The 19,877-nt window shown below is 32.1% G+C and overlaps 1 long non-coding RNA gene across 1 annotated transcript in view; it reads right to left on the bottom strand.

The window, feature by feature from the left end:
- The window catches only part of LOC106456940, a 7,132-nt gene extending 6,738 nt beyond the window's left edge, over positions 1 to 394 (bottom strand). The window contains exon 1 of the long non-coding RNA XR_001290666.2: positions 276 to 394. This is a non-coding gene — a long non-coding RNA (uncharacterized LOC106456940). The remainder of the gene's footprint in view (positions 1 to 275) is intronic.
- Positions 395 to 19,877: the final 19,483 nt, after the last annotated feature.

The following is a 19,877-nucleotide window of genomic DNA, read 5'->3' as shown; positions in this document are numbered from 1 at the left end:
TATAAACTTAAAATAAGTTTTGGGTCTTATTTTAAGTTTATATTTGAAAATATATCGATATGCCTAATACTACTAATAGTAGTATTATTAATATTAGTACCACAACTGAAGCATTATGAAACTGAAAGTTGAAACTTAAGTAGGATTCACAAATTAAATTTCGTTTACATATTTATATTAACATTTTATTACATGCCAATCATTATGATAAAGATAAACCTTTTCCTTAGATGGAGAAATAATAATACTTTCTCTTTAATGGTTAGTTTACTTACATTCAAAAAAGCCCATGATCACATACTTCCACATCTTTAGGCCACCTTCCCATACCGCTGTCTAAATTCAAATCAACGTACCGCAAATTTTATTTCTTTATACAACTTGCTGTTGTAGTTTTGGACAGTGACGTCATGTAGTTCTGGTTTTGCTTTGATCTGGAACCTGATTTGTTATCTAAAGTCACGTGCTATTTTTTTATTACCCATGCGTACTTCAGCATTTAAGCGAATTTCAAATTAAAACTAAATATGAAACCAAATCTTTCATTCTATTCGTCTCTTGTTATCGCTACCCTGTTTTTTTTTTTTTCACTGTATGTTTCACCTTCTGAAAACTAAACTTTATTCATCTCACTATTACTGAATGCTACGACTGAAATTCATACAAAGACTGCTGTGAATACGATTGATTAGAGGCCATCCTTGAAAACCAGAAGTGTCGCCATATTGAAAACATCCATCAAGATAAACATAAATGATCAGCCTTATCTAATGTTAATGGTTTTTAACCGTTATGTCGCTTGTTATGGCCATAAAAAGGTGATGTTATCGGTAAAGATATGAATGCTGTATAAAGAGAGAAACTAAAACACTTTGAAAAATTAAAATATATATTCCGAAACTGGAAATGATCCTAAACAGTTCCTAACGAACTAAAATGTGAAGAACTATTACCTTCTGTGACGTATCCTAATATTGTGAATTACTTCGTGTTTTCAAAAAGCTCTTATATTAAATAAAAATTGAAATGTTACAAAAAGACTTTATGCTTATAATTAGTTTGTGTGCAGAAAGGTGTCCGATAGAACAGCATGCTGGGCCACTGGCATACAGGTTCCGTGCCTCGAATCCTCAGTTGGTATCTTGAAAAATCAGAATAGAGCTCAGCATTAGCATCGGGATTTAGTCTTGAAGACCTGAAAGGGCCAGGTTCTATTTGAACTCTTCCTCCCTCCTGCACTATTGTAATTCGTATTCTTCTCGTTGGTTTTATGTTTTGGCTATTGTCATTTGGTTGTTACTTGCTTAATTAATATTTATCTCCTTCTCATGTATTTTATCCAAGTTTTGTTTTGGTTATTATGTACATTTATTTTCTTTCTTGTTTTGTTGTGTCTTGTGCTGTATGTGTTGCAGAGCTTATGAACTGTTGTATTATGTATGGAATTATTGGTATGAAATATTGTTTAGCGACATTTATGATTAATGTTATGCAATCTTCTTGTGAGTTTTGATATTGGGTAATAAAGTCATAAAACGTTTTTTTTTTTGACAACTTCAATAATTGGGTTTGATGTCTGTTTTTGACTGTTTTGTTCTTGTGGTTTTTGTGTTATGTTGACTGTGGTTTGTGTGTTTGTTTATGCATTTCGTTATTTTGTATTTGTGTACGTGCTGCCTGTGCGTAGTTGTAAGTTTTTGTTTGTTGTGGCGTTGGTAACAAAGGAGTTATTTCTTTATGTATGGTGTATTTGTTTGATTTACGTTAGTGTGTGTATGGTTAATACGTGTTTTGGTGTCCTTATATTTAGGACATCCTTTATAGTTTGCTGTGTGTTGCAGCAGATTGATTGTGGGTTGGTTTTAGGGCGGTGTTCTCCCCCGCAGCCTACACAACGAAGGAGTGCTTTACAAGCTGCTGCTACGTGCCCATACCGTTGGTAGTTTTAACACTGGATCACAACTACCGCTGGTATTTTAGTGCCTTCTACTCTGTATCTTTGATACCCTCTGATATCCCGTGTATACTTTTACCATCTTTGTGGGGTTTTGCGTCTTCGTGGAAATTATTCTTTCTGTTTTTGTGTGCTCAATGTTGTTGAATGCGAGTTCAGTTTCTATTTATTCTTGGGTCAGAGATTTATGGTTCGATTTGCTTCTAGGTATGTGGATTTTAATGTTTCCGGGTGCGAAAGCATCCGCAGACCAGTCTTGGAGAAGGCAATTAAGGTCAGCGGCCTCAGTTCAGAATAGAAAACCAGCAGCGGCAGAATAAGTGTCGATATTTAGTCGCAACCTTTCGGGGTGGTCAAGTTCACTTTTGATCTCTTCCCCCCTCCTGTAGAGTTGTTTGTTTTAGTTACTGTAAATATTAATTATGTATTAACACGACGGCCGGAGTTAGCATTTTAGCGGATACTTTGTCCGACCCTTTTTATAAGCTATTTCCATGTATAACACATTGTTAACATGTATGTGTGGCGAACACTTCTCCGATTCTAGATCGGTGTGATAGTCCTGCACATTCACTGACAGTTCTGTAACCACTCGCGCACTGTTCACCAGTTTAACTTACTGGTGTATTTACATATATATATATATACCCTAATAATACACTCATAATATATTAATCTAATGATATATTGGAAGTACTCACTGTAGGTGGCTTATTTATTATAATTAATGTAGCTGTTTAATGGGGAGAGGCACTTAGGTACTATTCCATCATGTATAAGATATTTCGTAATTTCTGTTAGAAGGTTATTTTTATACAGATTTTTACGGAATTACTTCATTGTCATATGTTGGAGTCTGTCAGATATGTAGAGCATGTTTGAATATCTATATATAAATTTGGCTGACGTACTTCTTGGTACTCTGTATGCAGTAGTTAGTATTTTGTTTTGAATAGTTTGTATTTTATTTATAGTGTCTTGTAACATATTGTTGTTTAACTTTCTCTTTGAAATAGGGATTTATTACGGATACAAATATGTGTTTACTGCTGCTTGGGAGATTGATCTACAGGGCGCTGTATGAAGTAACTAAATCAAGATATACCCATATATATATATGAGCGTCCACGGAAATGTCTCTAGGAAGGCTAATTCTAAATCAAGGGTAGATATAAATGTATATATGATTAATCGTAATATTACGAAGAAAATGAAAGAGAAAAAAGAAAAGAAAATAGAAACAACGTAGCTATAAAACAGACATGTACCACCTGGGTACACACCATAAGGTGGGTGGTTATGCAATGTGCCCTGGTTTTGAGGTACTGGCGAAAGTAAGACCCAAATTGCGTTATGGGTAGGTACACCGTATACTTCAGTTTAACCTCAGTTTCGCAGGTCCACATTCTTAATAATAATAAGAGCAGATGTGGGTGCTCTGGCCCACAACGTCCCACATATTTACTACCTTTCGCTGTTCGCAAGCAGATGTGGGAAGATGGCTGCTACAAAAAAAAAAAAAAATTTAAGAAGAAAGCAATAATTGTAATTTATACATCAATGGGGGAGACAGTAAAACTGTCCTTGAAGTTGGCATTCCAGCCGCCATAATGATGTTTGGACATAAATATCACTTGTTAAGGTATTACTATACAAGCCCAACCTAAATTGTTAATATAGCTCCCATCCTCCACCCATCCATGCAACTGTCAATATCTTCAATAGTTCTATAAGAATTACATAGTAGCGGGTATTATATAGGGAAAGTGATACATCTACATTAATACACCTATACAAGATACAGTTCAAATAAGTAATTCCAATAATTCCCCTACAAAAATTAGAAATTATTACTTATTGTGTTTATTATGATTTTGTTTATACTATTATTTTTAAATTTGCATACATAGTTTGCATATATATATTACAGAATAATTTAAAATATTTAATTAGAGTTATCTTATTAAATCTATTAAAAATCAATTTATTCCCTAATATATTAGTGTTGGAAATTAGAAACTGTTCATTGTTACAAATTCTACAATACCTGAGTAGCTGTGAATGTATGATGCTCTGTATGGCATTATTTGGTACATTACTGTTTGGCGCGGGAAGTCGAAAAATTTGAAATGTAAAATCATTTCTTTTATCATAAATATTAATATTACAATAATGATTAATTATCTTAATATCTAAATCTAAATAATGTACTTCAGTATTTGATAATGAGGTGTTTTCTATTTGTATAACTGTAGGATAAATATTACTGATATAATTACTTATTAATGGATTATTGATGCTAATTAAATCATCAATATATCTATACCTTATAGATAGTATAAGTCAGAGAAAATAATTCTGGATTTGAAAAATTATTTATAAATTTATTTTCATAATAGTAAAGATCCAAGTTAGCAACACTGCTTGAATAATTAGCACCCATTGGTATACCTACTATTTGTTTATAAATGACATATGGGGTGTCTGTAGTATCTTTTCGGGAGAGTGGGTGTGTTGGCTGGTAAATCAATTTAGGATATTTGAAAATTAAATAAATTATTTATCTGAATAAATAAAAGTTTTTTGTTTTTTTAAAGTTATATAAACAATTTTAATGAGCAGCCTGTTCCATTTCTGTAATAACACATCAAATATGATGTACTAAAACAATTACACTATAACTTTTTGTTTGTTTTTAAGTTCACCGTCAAAAATAACTGGCTGGTATATTCTACAATGGACATAAAAATAAAGTCAGTATTTAAATTCTTAAGGCAGCCTATGTTTTGGCAAGAAAAATATTTTTGGGTGAAATGGAGAATGAAAGTTATGTTTCTTCATACTGCAATGATAAAAAAAAGGGTCATATTTGAGCCTAAGCATAGAATGTGGATATATTTCATTTGAAAACTTTAGATAATTAAAAAAGAAAGTGACTGACTATTTAGAGATATCATTGGTCTGCCATTGCTCTTACGAGATAACTTTCTCATCATTGTCTGAAGTGTCTTTTTAAACAAGAAACAATATCTATTCAGGAAAGCAAAGTTTTTAGCAATCCATAATGGACTACAGTTAAGAAGAATGGATAATATTGTAATCACCTTTAGTTTCTTTGTTTGTTATTTGTTGCTTCCAAACTTATGACCTGTAGTGTATATACAGCTGGAACTTGTTATTTAGAAGTACTAGTTATCCTGAAGTATAAACTTGAAGTACTGTATTACGCAAAATTACTATTAAAAAGGGAAGTGATTTGATGGTTAAAATACTGGATGAAATGTATTTTCACATTTAAACTCATAAGAATATCAAATGAAGAATGTGACCATTTTACATGAATATGATTGAAGGGTAACTGAGTAGAGGTTACAAACTAATTTATTCGAGAATAAATCAGATTTATTAGACAAAACTGATGATGGGCAAATGTATTTGAACAAAACTCGTGCTTAATATCATCAGGTACAAACAAAAGAGTAAAACACAATGGTTTCCTTACCGTTGTGTTGGATTTATAAAAGCCCCCCCAAAAAAACTGGTATTGTACAAATTATGCGCTTTTATGCGATTGTATTAACTTTACTCTTGATAGCATCACCGACTTGCAAAATGTTTACAGTAATTAAACAGAGTAAATTTCTGAAAAGCGTTGTGCAAGATATCTGCAATTGTAAATATTTGTTTTAATTAAAAATAATATCAAGCAGTTGTTTCTTGAAGTTAGAAATATTGTACGTGTTGTTTTTAATTTTTTGTTTATTAGTTGAAACCTTATGTATTAAATTAAGTGTAGTTTAAACCGAATTGTACTGAAAATAAGTTAAAATTTTAATTAAACTTTTGAGTTAACAATGTTTCATAGTTTAAAATATCAAGTTTCGACTATAATCTTAATAGTTGAGTAAAACAGCTACAAGACTGCTTACTTTTTAATAAGACATTTTTCAAGTTGTCCTGTTAGGCTCCACTGATTGTGTTGGTGTAGCCTAAAACCGAATTCGCTCATTTAGGAGTGTTATTTTGCCGTTTTGTGACTGTCATTTTTCACCAAGATTTGATTCCTATTCCCAATGTTGTGAGATGCTAAACTGGTTGCCATGTCAGATGAATTTTCACTGGATTCTCCTGTTTATTCCCAAAACAATGACATATCTTACATTGAGTATAAATTTTTTTTTGGTAGAATGAAAATAAAAATACTTTTAAAACTGAGTAATATAGCAAAATAATTTTATTTGCCATTGAAGTTATGGTTTATTGCAAGCCAAAGCTTTCGCCTCTCTGCAGTGAGTGCTTCGCATTCACTACTTTTGTAGTTACCAGCGTCTAAAATGTCAGGGCAAGTACTACCGCCCCCCACCCTATAGTATACCCTAACCTCACATTTCATAACTAACTGAAATAAATAAATTTTGCAAAATCAAACTTGACCAACAAAGAGGTATAAAAGTGCAGTCGAGTCAGTCAAACGTTGGTAAGTTCCTTTGTAAAAAGAAGTATGTTATAGGCCAAACCACTAAGGAGTTAATATATATAATTGTGGATACAACGTTTCGGGCAATGCCCTTCTTCAGATATCACTAACTGAACAGTAAATCCGTAAACGAAAGCATTCTAAATCGAAGGTCGCGTGACGTGACAATGTAACAAATATATGTGTGTGTATAACAATTGTTACAAACAAATAAAACAATAGTTATCATGATTTCTATGAACAGGTTAACGGCATAGCTATGGGAACTAAAATGGGCCCCAATTTTGCAAACCTTTCTGTTGGATATATCGAAGAACACATGTTTGCACAGTTTGATGGCCCTTTGCCCCTACTTTACAAGAGATATATCGATGACGTTGTTGGAATCTTCACGGGCACCTTGCTCGAGCTAGAAACGTTTATTCATTACGTAAGTAACTTCCATCCTTCTCTGTCTTACACGCATGACATTTCTGATTCATCACTACCATTCTTGGATATTCTATCTATATCTTCTGACGAAGTCGCAAAGGCGTAACGTTGGTTGAAATAACAATATATTCTTTTATATTTATTTGGAGTGTAAAGGTCGTTTTTTTTTTCTCTAAAGTATTATCAGCATGTGTAAAAAGACAACAAAAAGTATCATAGAATAATTATTGGTAAAAATAAGTTAGATTAATATATATTTGATTTGTTCTGAATTTCGCGCAAAGTTACACGAGGGCTATCTGCATTAGCCGTCCCTAATTTAGCAGTGAAAGACTAGAGGGAAGGCAGCTAGTCATCACTACCCACCGCCATCTCTTGGGCTTCTCTTTTACCAACGAATAGTGGGATTGACCGTCACATTATAACGCCCCCACGGCTGAAAGGGTGAGCATGTTTGGTGTGACGGGGATTCGAACCCGCGTCCCGCAGATTGCGAGTCGAGCGCCCTAACCAGCTGGCCATGATTAATATATATAGAAAAGTCAGTGCGTTTTCGTAACACTACGTTCCAACAATGACTTTTATGTCATGTTACTTAACAACATAAGTATAACCTAATGTTGTTGTTAATCTATATACAGAAAGTATAAAATGAAATGTATAGACAACAAAACTGGAAAAATATTTGTTGATTTCTTTATTTAGACAAGTGGTCGGCAACACTTTTTGATCGCGGGTCAATTATTATTATTATTTTGAAAAATTTACCATTGTGTTGGGTCAGTAATAGTCAGTAACTTCCGGTTATAGTGACCCACGTAAAATCGGACTGAAATCATAAAAGAGGAAACTTATACGACAAAAAATGGTAAATTATAAACATATATTTTTAATGTTCACAGTGTTTCGGGAAGGGAGGTCCTTCCTCAGATTAATTTTCAATCTGTGAATGTTAACTGTTAGTCTTTAGCTCAGTGACAAATGGTGACTCAAATAATAGAGTGTACTTCATATATAGTTTTTAGTATTTTAAACATTTTGTCTGGTGAATAATTCAGCAGAATACAACTACAATGTTCCTTTCCTTTTCCAAACAAACTAGTCATCAGCATAATTTCACTCTCATAAACTGGACCTAACCTGGGACTCATCTCACATACACAAGCTGAGTGCTCACCAACTGAATGAAATAGTTAACCCACTTGCATTTACTAGTAAGTGAGAGACTTTTTAATAAGTCAAACTACAACATGGATAAATCCATGTCTTGCGTTAACACTAACTATTAAATGAAATTGCATATATCTCGAAGAAATTGTACATATACAAACAATGAACAAAAAACAAACAAACAATGTTATTGTCAGAATTTCTATGTATATGTGGGCTAAAGATTCTTCTACAGTAGGTATCTGTGACTTGTTGGCGACAAATTCGACAATAAACGGACAGCACACACTCCACTTGTTTTAAAATAATATATTAAAAAACAAGTCAAACTATGTACACAAATTCCTTACACTATTGATATCACAATAGTATGTCAAACTCTAAATAATTCTCTTTTATTGTCAAAAGTCTACTTAGGCTGTTTAAATTACTTTAGAATCCAATTGACAAGACGAATTATTTTTCTCTACTTTTATCAGTGAATAATTCACTGTGGTTACCTCGTGGGTTATCACAGTTGTATCCTGAATCTTAATAATTGTCTCATTTTTATCAAAGTCCACATAAACAGGTTCAATTACATTAGAACATCGCTTGACCAGACAAATTATTCTCCTTATTTCTATTAAGCTGTGAAACTTACTTTAAAATATCGCCCATTACGGCTAATCACTCACACGCCGGCTAACTTCACGTTTTATTTTGCTAACTAATTTTCTGACTGAACTGCACTTTACTTTTTGTCTACTTGACTTGCGCTCGCTTGGTCGCCTATATTTATATGTTATTCACTGAAGTTTCGAACTTTTTCTGGGCGAATGCGATGCTATGATGTAACAATACTCAGTTAAGATAATGAGAAAAATACCGAAGATTCGTGTAATGTGACGTCAACAATATTAGTAAAGCCTAGAAAACAACGTAATGGTAAACACAACATACAGGGTTAAGTAACCAAACTTCCCTTTATAATAATTACTTTTAACACTCTTGTTATGAAAATTAAACAGTCATTAAATGTTAATTCACAAAATAAATTAAATAATAATGCCTACACTAAACAGTCTTGTATATCCAACAATAAGCCCTCTTCAAGAAAAATATTTACAATATTTTTACACTACATACAAAGACTGTTCTTAGTTCATATATTATGTCTTCTTCAAGAACGTCAACATAAGTGAAGAAATGACTGGCAAGAAGAAGAAAGAGGAAGAAGATCTACTGTGTTAGTATACAGATAGATTAGGAGAGACAGATCTCAGGCAACACATGGAGCAAGATGAAGACAAGGGATCTTGTCAAGGTGAAGCCCTACCTGAGGTGAGACCAACAAAGGAACTGTAAATGTTGGTGTAGACTATACTACATCTCATCTCCACTCAGTGGTCTTAGGCCTAGTAGGTCTTTATCTTCTATAACAAAGTCATTGTCTTCAGATTCTGCTTCTATGACAGCCACACCTGCCATGTCCATCTGTACCTCAATAGCTGCACCCATAAGATCTTATTCCCTCTTGAAGTACCTCTTAAACAGATTGGCATGATAGACCTTGGTTTTCCCATCCACTTTCACTTTATAATCCATTCTGTTGTCCACTTTCTGTACCGCAAAAGATTTTTTCCACTGCCGGGGGAGTTTGTTGTTGGCAGCAGGTAGCAGAACTAAAACCTTCTCTCTGACCTTGAACCAACGACCCTTGGCCTTCTTTTTATAGAAGTGTTTCTGACTATCTTTGAAGGGTTTGGCTTCCCTAGTAGAAATGGTTTGATACGTCTAGTTCAATACTCCTTTCCAGTTCTCTGTTTTGTAAGTCTCTTTTCTCTTTGTCTTGTGCTTGACTTCCTCTCGGGCACTGTTCCAAAATTTCTGCAGAGAAAAGTTTTTCTTCTGCACTTATTTCTACTCCCATAAACCTACATTCGGGATTTCACTCTTCGATACTCGCAAGGGCTTGATGTCTTGCTTTATACTCTTCCCTTGAGCTCTTGTAGTGACTGCAGATGCTTCATCCATCCTCTTTCTGTCTGTTTTCTCCAAATTCCTATTACCTGGTATGTTTCCAATCACCAAGTCGTATATTGGTGCCTTTATACACATGGCCTCAAAGTCTCCTACATAATATGGAGTATCCACCTTAATTTTTGCTATGAAAACTTTCTCACTGTCCCATCAATTAGCACACACAGATGTACTTTCCCTGTCCTCTGACCATCAGATACTATGGTTCTCATTGCTGCACCCAGTGTCTCTTAGAACCTTCACTTTCTTGTCCCTGACATAGCCTTCTCCTATTGGCATGTTGTGATTTGTTGGCACTTCTTGATATTTGTAATATGCTCCAATCACTACTGGCACTGTTGATCCATTGGCTAACTTCAGCCAAACATTAGTTGTACACTGATCAATCATGGAAATGACACTTCCTTCTTGTGGTGAATCTGATGTGTTTTCTTGATTCTGTTTCTTCTGGGAGCAGCACCCATGGAGAAAGTCACTCTTTTTTTGTTTCTTACCAGTACTGTCTTTGTAAATAGCTCCAGCCTCTTTATGTTGAGATTTCTGCTGTTGCTTGTTGGTAATAGACTTGCACTCCTTTGCAATTTGCCCTATGTTATAACAAAAAAGCATCTCTTCTGCCTTCTGTTACCTTTGGTGGACTCCTGCTCAACCATCACTGGTTTTGACTTTAACTTCCATATCCATGAGTGATATCGAACACTGAATTGTGAATTTGAGTGTAAGAAGACAAAAATATTTAATATTAAATATTATGTCCTCATAAACTGATTTTCCGTTACTCTACGATATCTGTTGTGTTCAAAATTACGATATTATTTTTATTCACTTCTATAAACGTAAACAAAATCACGACCTATATATCCAGAATGTTACTTTATTAGCTCAATATTTCGCTATTACAGCTTCGTCAGGAGCTATCGATATCCTACAAGTATAAGTTCCCTAATCCAGTTAAATCTAAATTGGAACACTGTCATTCGTAAATCGAACATTGATATAGGTGTTTAGAAGGTTCATATTATATTAAAATAATATCTAACATTCTTGAATTTATATTGTTAAGACAAATCAAACCAACAATGCTAAATAAATAAAATGTGTAAACCAATAAGCAAACTATTAATATCGTTGAACTTAAAATAGTGTTACGTATCTGCTTGTTTTTTAATTCCAGGTATAAATTATTTCAGAGGAACTTCAGCAATACAAGTCCCTTCTTGATTAAAATGACTTCACAATCTAGGCACAGCCACTGTTCATTAATGCTCACATTTGGTTGTATTTTACTGAATGAAGCATTGTGTTTCATATACTTACAAACTTATTTAAAAAATTCTTTTTTAATTACAGTTAAAGGTAAGAAGTTTAAATTGACTGCTATTATGGGAGGTTATAGAGGATTGTAAAAGATCAGTGGAGTTAGTTAAACAGGACATTAATCAATTGAAAGGGGAATATAAAAAAATAAAGGTTAGCTGAAAATTTAAAGATTAAGGTTAAGCAAAATGTTAGGATGAGGGTAGTACCCTTGAGGGATGATAATGAAAGGCTTATTTCTTATGATTATGAAATGGCTGGATTTCTAAATTCTGCCTTTTTTCAGATTTTACTAATGAAGGTTTAAGCAATATTCCACAACTGGAATATTGCTAGAGGGAAACATGGTTGATGAACAAGATAATCACATTAGTTCTGAGTTTGTACAAAAAATTGGGAAATTTAAGGAATGCGAAGGTTCCTGGACTAGATAATATTTCCCTAAAGAAACATATAGGTCCAATATCCATATCTAAACACGAGCTATTATGGTACAGAAGGACTTGTCTTCAGAATATTATATACAGAATAGTTAATACTGTGTTAAAAAAGTTACTAAATTCAAACATACACAATATAACTTTATTAAGGAGCACAAAATGATACACACACAGACACAAACACACATGTATATATATATATATAACATTACTTTAAGAACAAGTATAAAACTGCATTACAGCGTTACGGAAGTACAACTTTATAACACAAGTTACAATTTACCAATTTTATCTTGAACTCTAACAACATGTGATTTTAACAACAGTAAAATCTAGTTGGAAAATTTTCCAGCTTCTGTCAGATGGTTTACTTGGAGTAAATATCATTATGTCAAACACCTTTCCGATTAAAGTAAGATCTATTATAAGAACTTGAATTTGTAGTATTTATTTTAATAGTAATAATCGTAAAAAAATACATGAAATAAAATATATGGTGAAATATTTCTGCAGCACTTGTACAAATAAACCATATAATTGTTAAAACACTTATGAGTAAAAAAAGATTAAAACTATTTGACATAGGTTTCATACAGAAAATGAGTAATGTCTCTTAAAGTTCACACTACTGGCTAATGATTTTTAAAACTTAAATAACCACCTTAATTCCCTTATATTTTTTCTTTTAATGACAAATTTTGTATACACATAAACTCCAATTGTTTCTGTTTTTTTTTGTTATGTAAATCCTGTTAAATATTCACTGAATATTTGTAGTAAACATATCAATAATACATTCTTCTTTACTTTTCACTCAGATGTCCTTATAATTCATGTTATATTTTGGCACTTGGATATTTGTTTTCATCTGTTCAAATTTTAATGAGAAGATTTATGAGTATATATTAAGTATGATCCATGAAGTATATTGTTACAGATTTCTGATTTGTAGATTCAAAACATTCTTTGATTACATGCTTCTAATTGTTTTCATAATGCTTCTATTTGTAATCACACTTCTTATGTGTCATACATGACACAAATAATAAATTATAATGTGACCATTTACAGAATCAAATCTAAGAAAAAAATGTTTTACATTTTTTATAAAGTACAATGAAATTCAAATAAATGTTTATGTTGTATAGATAGTAACATGAAAGCTTTCGTCAACTAGTAAATTATACTTATATATATACTTTTCTTCACTGCTTTGTTTTATAATTTGAAAAATGACTGCTTTAACAGACCCTAATTGCAACACTCTACAAGAAGCAGTATCTTGATTAAAAGAAAAATACAAATAAGAAGCAATGTATAAAACAAACAGGCTATATGCTAATGGTAAGTTGTCCCATATTCAGCAAAGCTTTAAAAAAGTGCCAGCAGTTTAAGGCATTGATAACCACTACACTATCTCATCTTTGGTGAAAACTCTGTATTATATATCTTATGATGATCCTTCTGATGACTTGTTAAAACTTCCAAAACACCCTCAAGGGAGAAATAAATATCCTTGTCAAGACAAAAATTAAGTTTGTTGAAAAGTATATAAAGAGAAACCTAAGGTTCCACGACCTAGGAGGATAGTACAGTAGCAACTCATCATGAACAAACCTGAAGATAAACTATAATTAGAGTAAGTGGAAACCTCAGATGCAAGTGAAACTGAAGTGTTTAAGTAAACTTCATCTTCCCTAAAAGCCACACCTTGCGACAAAAGTAGAGATAAATCTGAGCTAAGATATTATCAGGCTGATAAATGGACTGTAAAAAAAGGCAAAATATAGCTTTAAGAGAAAAGAAAAAAAGTAGATGGAAACGTAAATAAAATACAATAAACAGACCAAATAACATTTTTACATTATGCACTAATGGAAAAATGATCATATTTGGCCAAGGACACTAGATGATTCTGAATTTCATGGACATGATATAATACTGTTACTAATGTTCAACCACCTGGAAGGCTGAGGAGAAAGATGGCTAAAGTAATGATAAGCAATACAAAAGCAGTCTCAGCTAAGTAGCACTGCTCCTATTGGGATAACACGTATTAACTAGAAAGCAATTGTTCACATAGATAGTGTAAGAAAGGTGTCATTTGATCACTCTCACAAGGTGTATATGCTATACAGAAACAAATTATCTTCTGAAAACAAAATGTAAGAAATACTGACAGCATAACTGCCTGACTGATCAAAATTAAATATTACAGAGATAGCTCTAATAAAGAATCAGTGATGGCTAATGTAAGCATCTTGATATCACTCAGTTGGCATATGTAAAACATTAAAAGGAACAAAATATACTCTTAAGCACAAGAGAGTGTAAGGGAAAACAAAATAAGATGAAACCAATAAATAATAGGAGGAGGAAATTGGTCTGAAACTAACAACTGAAGAAGAAACATGGAAATATGGCTGAACATGTCTGATCTATCAGTAAAAAAAAGGTTGATGGAGGATTGTGAAAAAAAAAAAAGAAGAGAAAAGCAACAACCTGGACTATTAGTCTGGAATCAAAATCTAGAGAAAACTTGTGATTGAGGATGCTCTCAAAGGTGTTAAGTATAAGATACCTAGGCAGGGTATATACAAAGGCAGAAAAATCTTTAAATTTGAGCATATCATTTTAAAAACTTTTTAATTTCTGACACTTAAAAAATTTGCCTAAGTGGCCTGAAAACATAACAATATAAATTCTAATTTTCTATACATTGAATTGTGTAATGAGCAAAAATGTCATTTTGAATAAAACGAATATTTATGCACACACACATTAACCTAATAGGAAAGGGTGTTCTTCCAAGTATAATTTTTTTCAATTCACAAGCCTTTATCTACAATTACAGTAATTACTTTAAGATGTTTTAATATAATTTAACAGCATTTTTCTTAAGTAAATACCCCTTCGTACACTAGTGTATTGTGTCCCTGTATGTAGTAATCTGATTCTCTCTCTTTGTAGCAGGGTTCTTGATATCTTTCTGCAAACTGAATCACCTGGAGATGGCATCGTAAACAAAAGCTCATGAGTGAAAAAGATTTTTCTTTGTTGGATTTCATGCAAAGCTATGCTAGGCTATCTACACTAGCTATCCATAACATTCAAGGTACAAACTAGAGAGAATGCAGCTAGTCAACACCACCAACCCTCATTAGACCAATTAGTGGGGTGTGACAATTACTCTAATAATGCACCCACAATCCCAAAGTGCAGAGCATAATTTTTGTTTTTTGCCGGAACCCGAGCTCCACAGACTGGCAGATTAACAACTGGGCTGTATTCATTCCAAGTGAAAAAGAAACTCCCTCTAATGTGTTAATTCACATACACATATTAATGTGCTTAAAAACAACAAAGGAAGGAACAGATTTTGTTTTAGCAATATTTCATAACATCTATCAGCTCAATTATTATGCAAGTTGTAAAAAATATTTTTTTAAATGTACTGGGTTAATCATCAATAACTACCACTGAGCTAAATAAAGTTGTGTTCATTGTACTCTTGTATAACAACACAACTGTGAAAGTAACGAAAAGATCGAATTTGTTAGCCAATGACAACACAAGCCAAGGTATCACTTACATGTCTGTATCTTACTTTTCACCATTGATGTTTAACTTTTTCCTAATTTACTGAAACTTCTAGACATTTTTTTACTTCATTTCAAAGTATATCAGTTATAAAATTAGGGCATAAGATGTGCTTAAGGTAAAGCTTATTCAATGAGAATTTGTTAAAAGTAAATTCTTATTCAGTACAAATTTTTTGCAATCACATTGATGTTTGCTCCTCAGGATTTTGTGTCCAATGGAAAAAAAACACTGATGTTTTTCATTACTTAGTCCTATTAAAACCAATGTAAAATCTGGTAACAATAAAGAACTATTGTTTACCTAACTTGTAGAGAATACAACACATATATTGGCATATAATTAATGTTGTTTTTGAAGACACATGATGTTAGTTGTCAAGGTTTTGTCATTTTAAGGTGATCAGGGGAACAGATGAATCTGAGAAACAAACATCACAATGCATTTAAATACATATTTCTTAATTTACAATAAACATTTACATTTTGTAGGAAATATTGAATGAAAGTTCTTTGTCCTGGACACACTTTATCATCATTCATTTTAGACAAATTTTTAGTTAGAATTAGTTTAAACTATTCGCAATAATTTTTTTAATTCAAATGAAGATGAGTTATTACTTAAAGAAGCAACTAAATTCTCACGTTTTGGTATAATTTATGTATCTATAAAATTATTTTCCAAACACATTCACAAAAGGGAAATTATAAGTAGCACAGTGACAATGTTATACCATGTTTTGATTTTGTAACACAGAGATCATAATTCAAAGTATCACATGATATGGATTAATATATTCTTAGTTTGTTTTTCATCTCAACTGAATAAAATTGGAAAAAAAATTTAAACTTTGGCAAGTCAGAAGGTTATTCATGACTTCTATTTACCAAAAGGCAAAATGAAATTAGCAAACAGTTTGGAACTTCAACAAAAAATTTCCAGACTCTAGGAACCAGAGCAAAGAAATATTTTAAAATTAGTGAAGTGGCTCAAGAAAAATAGAATGTGACATATAAAAGAAATCAGAACAACAAGTGGTAAGTAAAAATAACATTAGTCAATTGTCAGAATATCTTGGACAAAATCATATTTCACTCACAAAAGTTACTGTTCATGATGGTAATAGTTGCTTAAAACTCAAGTAGTAAGGGGGAAACTTTTTCACCCTGCATCCTTTTCAGTGATGGAGCCAACTTTCATAGAACTTGTATAATGAACTGCTACAACGGTTGTTATTAATGTACAAAAAATCCCCATTGAATGCATGTTACAAAGGAGCAAGAGTCATCTGTTATGATTTATGTGACAGAATAATTTATCCTTTTTTTTAAAGTCAGTATGATAAGCAAGGCATATTCCCACATGTTTTACAGACCAATTGGATGAGCTAGCACCAATAGTGTTGCAAGAGAAGGACAGGACAATCCCATATTATTCTTTGATTGTCTATAAATGGCAGAATGCAACATTTCCACATTCATGACTTGACTGAGATGGTTCTGTTGCTGAGCTACTTTGCTCATACGATCTCATGCCAATGAATATTAGCACATGGGGATTCATAAATCACAAAGTTTGCTAGATATAACAAGATACCACTGATCTTAAGTAGCAAGTAACCATCACATTCAATGATGTAACCAGAGGCTTGCCATCTGCTATTCAACAAGTAATTCTTTGTGTGTTAATTTACAAATGTCAATTAGTGTCATCTAGTATATCCGTGACTTTCAGGGGTCACTGCAGTATTTCCTTCTTCGGCAATATTTTGAATCACCATGTATTTCATTACTATTAATAGTGTTGAGTATACATTACTTCTGTACAACACGTATGAATTTCCTTTATGCTGTTCGTGGGATAGCAAATAACAAATGACTAGAAAATTGTCTTTTTTTTTAAGGTATAGGTAAAGAAACTCAAACATATGTTGAGTAACTCTAGTGTTCAAAGTATGCTAATTGACTGAGGCTAAATAAAGACATCAGTAACTATATGAAATTTTGAATTATCATAATTAGTATCCACTAAAAGATTTTAGTAAAAAAAAATGTTTTTTTACAGGTTAATGAATGGATGTTTAGTTGTCTGAACAGAGATGAAAATTGTTCTTCTATATGCAGATCAGTGCTATCTGAGTAAAAATAGATATGGCAGGTCCAAATTGAAAAGTAAAAAGCTAAGCTACTTTGTTTTCATGACCAAACACAAAAGTCTTTAATTGTAAAGGGATGAGCAGATACACATTTATGTCAATCAACTATTTTTCCTAGAAGTAGCCATATCTCTCCGATTTCCTCTTGTCTCAAAACATGGAAGATAAAAGTACTGGTTCAACTTTGATAGATCTATTACAAGGGTTCAAGTTAACTCTCAAGAAACTTGATAGTGTCAGATTAGGAATTAAAGTTAAAAAACAATAACAACAAAAAACATTCAGTTGAGATGAAAATACACAAAGCAGGATTAGTTGGAAGGGAAACATCCAAAAGATTCACAAGTTTCATACAACTGGGCTTGTAACAACACACTCAATAAAAAGTCTACATTATGAGTGAGGATAACACCACCACGTAAAATCAAATGTGGTGGTTGAATGACTGGCCTTTTCAAAGGGTTGAAAGAACCATGGAAGCAAAGGTTAAACAGACTGTGGATTAGATGATAAGTCAAACTACTGGTGTGAAAACTCAATCCAAGTTTCATAAAATTATCTAAGTATCCAAAAAGAACCTCTTAGGTACAAATTTAATTTGAAATTTCTGAAGGTAAGCTCATGAACTTATATAAAATAATTCAAACAAGTGAATAAAAATTGAATAGCTATTTGACTATTCTTTAAAAAAAAAGCTGTTACAAATTGAGAAAAATAAAAGATTGAAGTAAACAAACAAACAATAAAAAGCAAACTCTGAAGCACCTATATAAAAATTACTTGATGTTATGTGTGAGTAGACTCTCTGAAGAACAATTCAAAGTTCAGTTCCCTATCAAAAAAAAAAATAGACCCTAATAATAGTTCAGGAATTTCAAAGAACATCAAATACCCAACTTGAAACCTTGAATAAAGACATCAGAAACTGGACAGTAAGACAAATATTAAAGTGTTCCATTACTTTCAATGAAGGAATCTTTAGTATATCAATTAAAGGCATTACTTACAAACAATAAAAAATTTAACTAAAACAATCAGTTACCAATACTAAGAAATACAAGAATCAGTGATAATGAATGAGTGTTAAAATGAAGACATGAGCTACCAAGACAATATACAAGAATTTTAAACAGTCAGTGGATGTTCAACTAAAAGTACAAGTTACATATATAAGCAAATGCAAAACACCAGAAGCAATGTGTTCAACCAAAGAACTGTAAAAACAAGGGGTTTAAAATTGAATGAAAAGTGTCAAAAGAGGTTTTTTTCCCCAAAAAAATAAAACAGAATAAAATCTCCTTCACAATTCAGTTGTGTAAGATAACATGCTACATCATTCAGAAAATGAATCTGCATGATTAGAGCTTCTATAACATAGTATTTCAATATTTATGGTGTTGTATGTAAGAGATATACAAGTTACTGTCTAATTATAATAATCATAATGGTCATGTTTTAATTTTCCCTGTTGCTAATATTATGCTATTTCTAATCACACACAAACTGTAGGCTTCAGTTTTTACTATAAACTTTCATGAAACACCAGCCTTCATTAGTTTTATTAAAAGTTTACTAATATATGCACAATTCATGAAAATCTATATCCCATTCCTGATGTTACACATGATAAAAAAAATATATATATATATATTACTAATATTAACAGAAGCCCCAAACTAAAGCAGAGAGAGAGAAAGAGTTTGGAATTAAAGCTATGAGAAGTTTATACATATATTTCTATTTCTAAGAGACAACTACAGGTAAAAGGTATCAACACTGAATTGTAGTAGATACTTTCTATGCAGAGAAGCATGTGTAGATTAAAAGTAAGATTTTCTTGTCAGAGTAAACATACTAATTAAACACGTTATAAAATTATCAACTAATCTTTTTATATTAAGCAAGTTCATTCTAAATACTGATTTGATATGCAAGGACTTTGATTGTTTGTGTTACTTTAATTGATTGAGAAATATCTCATTATATATTCATCTTGTGTATTACTTTTGTTTAGTTAGCATGTACTAGTCTTGATTTTGTATGAACTAATTCTAAGTTATTTAGTAATGTATTTTTACTGATGTTCTTGACTATTTAGTATATACTGTATGCAATTCATAATGATTAATCTTTACATTCTGGTTCTTGATTATCTTGTCAATTGTTATTGATTACTTGGCAAATACTGTCTCTTAGTTGTTCAGTACAAATTTTCAAGTTGTTGATTCGGAATATTTCTTTATTGGTTAGTCCAAAGGTTCTCAAACTTTTTTTGGTGGGCCTCCCTTTGAAAATATTTCAGGCTGTGCC

The sequence above is a fragment of the Limulus polyphemus genome, unplaced genomic scaffold (assembly GCF_000517525.1).
Source record: "Limulus polyphemus unplaced genomic scaffold, Limulus_polyphemus-2.1.2 Scaffold273, whole genome shotgun sequence".
NCBI lineage: Eukaryota > Metazoa > Arthropoda > Merostomata > Xiphosura > Limulidae > Limulus > Limulus polyphemus.
This window is presented reverse-complemented; position numbering and strand designations above follow the sequence as displayed.